This window comes from Cherax quadricarinatus, chromosome 24, assembly GCF_038502225.1.
Source record: "Cherax quadricarinatus isolate ZL_2023a chromosome 24, ASM3850222v1, whole genome shotgun sequence".
Taxonomy (NCBI): Eukaryota; Metazoa; Arthropoda; class Malacostraca; order Decapoda; family Parastacidae; genus Cherax; species Cherax quadricarinatus.
This window is the reverse complement of record NC_091315.1, coordinates 39,174,356-39,180,355: the sequence shown is the minus strand read 5'-3', so window position 1 is coordinate 39,180,355 and position 6,000 is coordinate 39,174,356.

Below are 6,000 nucleotides of genomic sequence, written 5' to 3'. Positions count from 1 at the left end.
CAATCACACATTACAACCACAATCACACATTACAACCACCATCACACATTACAACCACCATCACACATTACAACCACCATCACACATTACAACCACCATCACACATTACAACCACCATCACACATTACAACCACCATCACACATTACAACCACCATCACACATTACAACCACCATCACACATTACAACCACCATCACACATTACAACCACCATCACACATTACAACCATCACACATTACAACCATCACACATTACAACCACCATCACACATTACAACCACAATCACACATTACAACCACCGTCACACATTACAACCACCATCACACATTACAACCACCATCACACATTACAACCACCATCACACATTACAACCACCATCACACATTACAACCACCATCACACATTACAACCACCATCACACATTACAACCACCATCACACATTACAACCACCATCACACATTACAACCACCATCACACATTACAACCACCATCACACATTACAACCACCATCACACATTACAACCACCATCACACATTACAACCACCATCACACATTACAACCACCATCACACATTACAACCACCATCACACATTACAACCACCATCACACATTACAACCACCATCACACATTACAACCACCATCACACATTACAACCACCATCACACATTACAACCACCATCACACATTACAACCACCATCACACATTACAACCACCATCACACATTACAACCACCATCACACATTACAACCACCATCACACATTACAACCACCATCACACATTACAACCACCATCACACATTACAACCACCATCACACATTACAACCACCATCACACATTACAACCACCATCACACATTACAACCACCATCACACATTACAACCACCATCACACATTACAACCACCATCACACATTACAACCACCATCACACATTACAACCACCATCACACATTACAACCACCATCACACATTACAACCACCATCACACATTACAACCACCATCACACACATCAACCACCATCACACATTACAACCACCATCACACATTACAACCATCACACATTACAACCACCATCACACATTACAACCACCATCACACATTACAACCACCATCACACATTACAACCACCATCACACATTACAACCACCATCACACATTACAACCACCATCACACATTACAACCACCATCACACATTACAACCACCATCACACATTACAACCACCATCACACATTACAACCACCATCACACATTACAACCACCATCACACATTACAACCACCATCACACACATCAACCACCATCACACATTACAACCACCATCACACATTACAACCATCACACATTACAACCACCATCACACATTACAACCATCACACATTACAACCACCATCACACATTACAACCACCATCACACATTACAACCACCATCACACATTACAACCACCATCACACATTACAACCACCATCACACATTACAACCACCATCACACATTACAACCACCATCACACATTACAACCACCATCACACATTACAACCACCATCACACACATCAACCACCATCACACACATCAACCACCATCACACACATCAACCACCATCACACACATCAACCACCATCACACACATCAACCACCATCACACACATCAACCACCATCACACACACCACCATCACACACACATCACCACCACCATCAACCACCATCACACACACACACATCAACCACCATCACACACATCAACCACCATCACACACATCAACCACCATCACACACATCAACCACCATCACACACATCAACCACCATCACACACACATCAACCACCATCACACACATCAACCACCATCACACACATCAACCACCATCACACACACATCAACCACCATCACACACATCAACCACCATCACACACATCAACCACCATCACACACATCAACCACCATCACACACATCAACCACCATCACACACATCAACCACCATCACACACACATCAACCACCATCACACACATCAACCACCATCACACACACATCAACCACCATCACACACACATCAACCACCATCACACACATCAACCACCATCACACACATCAACCACCATCACACACATCAACCACCATCACACACATCAACCACCATCACACACATCAACCACCATCACACATTACAACCACCATCACACACATCAACCACCATCACACACATCAACCACCATCACACACATCAACCACCATCACACACATCAACCACCATCACACACACATCAACCACCATCACACACATCAACCACCATCACACACACATCAACCACCATCCACACATCACACACACATCAACCACCATCACACATATCAACCACCATCACACACACATCAACCACCATCACACACATCAACCACCATCACACACATCAACCACCATCACACACATCAACCACCATCACACACATCAACCACCATCACACACATCAACCACCATCACACACATCAACCACCATCACACACATCAACCACCATCAACCACCATCACACACATCAACCACCATCACACACATCAACCACCATCACACACATCAACCACCATCACACACATCAACCACCATCACACACATCAACCACCATCACACACATCAACCACCATCACACACATCAACCACCATCACACACATCAACCACCATCACACACATCAACCACCATCACACACATGAACCACCATCACACACATCAACCACCATCACACACATGAACCACCATCACACACATCAACCACCATCACACACATGAACCACCATCACACACATCAACCACCATCACACACATCAACCACCATCACACACATCAACCACCATCACACACATAAACCACCATCACACACATCAACCACCATCACACACATCAACCACCATCACACACATAAACCACCATCACACACATCAACCACCATCACACACATCAACCACCATCACACACATAAACCACCATCACACACATCAACCACCATCACACACATCAACCACCATCAGAAGAGACTTTAAACTCTCTACTTCACGGTCAACAAGGATATATATCACTTCTGGTTACAACACTGCCTCATCCTGACCCAACCTTCACTAACTCTTAATTCTCCTGACATTCATAAAGTTGATTATACACAACACATTACTGTTGCTAGACGCAATGTATAATACAACTCGGATTAGTGAATAAATTACGAAGCAGAATTTACATTCATTAAAACTCCAGGTTCTCCACTTTGTACTGCAATGAATTATATATTACGAACAAGCTGCCTGCCGTATATATTCCTTAATAATGTGAATAATACAGGAAACATACCTTCAACAGTCAGCCTTAATCTGAGAAAATAAACATATACGACTTAATAAATGTATGCGGCTAGTGTAAATAATTAACGGTGTATATACTATACACCACCTAGAGATGTATATTTCTTAAGTTATATACACTGAGAGGTGTTGCCTCCGATAACGTAAGTGATTGTATTTCTTGAGACAGTAGAGGCGGAGAGACAGTTTGAGATGATCACCTGTTATGCAAGATGGTTAGTCTCGCAATCTCTCAGAGCATAAACAGAGAGACATGTCTCTCTTAGGGTATATACAACGAGAAGCACGTCTGTCTTAGCGTATATTGAACGCGAGGCATATATCTCCTAGAGTATGTATACCCTGAGAAATGTGTATCAGGGGTATATGCACCCAGAGTTGTATATCTCTCAGGTAAACACTCTGAGAGCAATTACTTTAAATATTACATTAGGGAATAAAACCGAAATAAATGATAGCATCTTAGCCTTAATGACCCTCGGGTAATCAAGGATCCTAATATCTCTTACAGGTAATATTCGTGACGAAATAAAGTCAGGATATCTTTTAGTAAAGCGCCATAATGATAAAAGAAATCTTCAATAAGGGTAACGAAGATTGCGTTGAGGAGTGTAGTGGCGGATGATACGGGACTGACCCCCGGAGGCTAAGGAGGGGACTGATCCCCCCGGAGGGTGACACAGGGGACTGATCCCCCCCGGAGGGTGACACAGGGGACTGACCTCACGCAAGGTCACCAAAAAGATAGAAAGGAGTTGAGAGTTGCGCAATAAAACAAGATCCCAGTAGAAATATGTCGCTTTATTTGACTTTACTTGTGTTATTAAAGGGGATGATTTACGCACATGTTTGTAAAAAACACAAATGTGTGTAACTCACTTCGTCTGGCATTTGTAAAAGAACAAAACAAAAATAGAAGTATTGAAAATATGAATAATGTAGATACCCGTCACCAGGAGAGTTAGCGACCTGACTCAGAGTGAGCTGACAGACATGCTACTATAGACAGACATGCTACTATAGACGGACATGCTACTATAGACAGACATGCTACTATAGACAGACATGCTACTATAGACAGACATGCTACTATAAACAGACATGCTACTATAAACAGACATACTACTATAGACAGACATGCTACTATAGACAGACATGCTACTATAGACAGACATGCTACTATAGACAGACATGCTACTATAAACAGACATACTACTATAGACAGACATGCTACTATAGACAGACATGCTACTATAGACAGACATGCTACTATAGACAGACATGCTACTATAGACAGACATGCTACTATAGACAGACATGCTACTATAGACAGACATGCTACTATAGACAGACATGCTACTATAAACAGACATACTACTATAGACAGACATGCTACTATAGACAGACATGCTACTATAGACAGACATGCTACTATAGACAGACATGCTACTATAAACAGACATGCTACTATAGACAGACATACTACTATAGACAGACATGCTACTATAGACAGACATGCTACTATAAACAGACATACTACTATAGACAGACATGCTACTATAGACAGACATGCTACTATAGACAGACATGCTACTATAGACAGACATGCTACTATAAACAGACATGCTACTATAGACAGACATGCTACTATAAACAGACATACTACTATAGACAGACATGCTACTATAGACGGAAATGCTACTATAAACAGATATGCTACTATAGACAGACATGCTACTATAGACAGACATGCTACTATAGACAGACATGCTACTATAGACAGACATGCTACTATAGACAGACATGCTACTATAGACAGACATGCTACTATAGACAGACATGCTACTATAGACAGACATGCTACTATAGACAGACATGCTACTATAGACAGACATGCTACTATAGACGGAAATGCTACTATAAACAGACATGCTACTATAGACAGACATGCTACTATAGACAGACATGCTACTATAGACGGAAATGCTACTATAAACAGACATGCTACTATAGACAGACATGCTACTATAGACAGACATGCTACTATAGACAGACATGCTACTATAGACAGACATGCTACTATAGACAGACATGCTACTATAGACAGACATGCTACTATAGACGGACATGCTACTATAGACAGACATGCTACTATAGACAGACATGCTACTATAGACAGACATGCTACTATAGACAGACATGCTACTATAGACAGACATGCTACTATAGACAGACATGCTACTATAGACAGACATGCTACTATAGACAGACATGACAGACATGCTACTATAGACAGACATGCTACTATAGACGGAAATGACAGACATGCTACTATAGACATGCTACTATGCTACTATAGACAGACATGCTACTATAGACGGAAATGCTACTATAAACAGACATGCTACTATAGACAGACATGCTACTATAGACAGACATGCTACTATAGACAGACATGCTACTATAACAGACATGCTACTATAGACAGACAAGCTACTATAGACAGACATGCATCTATAGACAGACATGCTACTATAGACAGACATGCTACTATAGACATACATGCTACTATAGACAGACATGCTACTATAGACAGACATGCTACTATAGACAGACATGCTACTATACAATATAACAGACATGCTACTA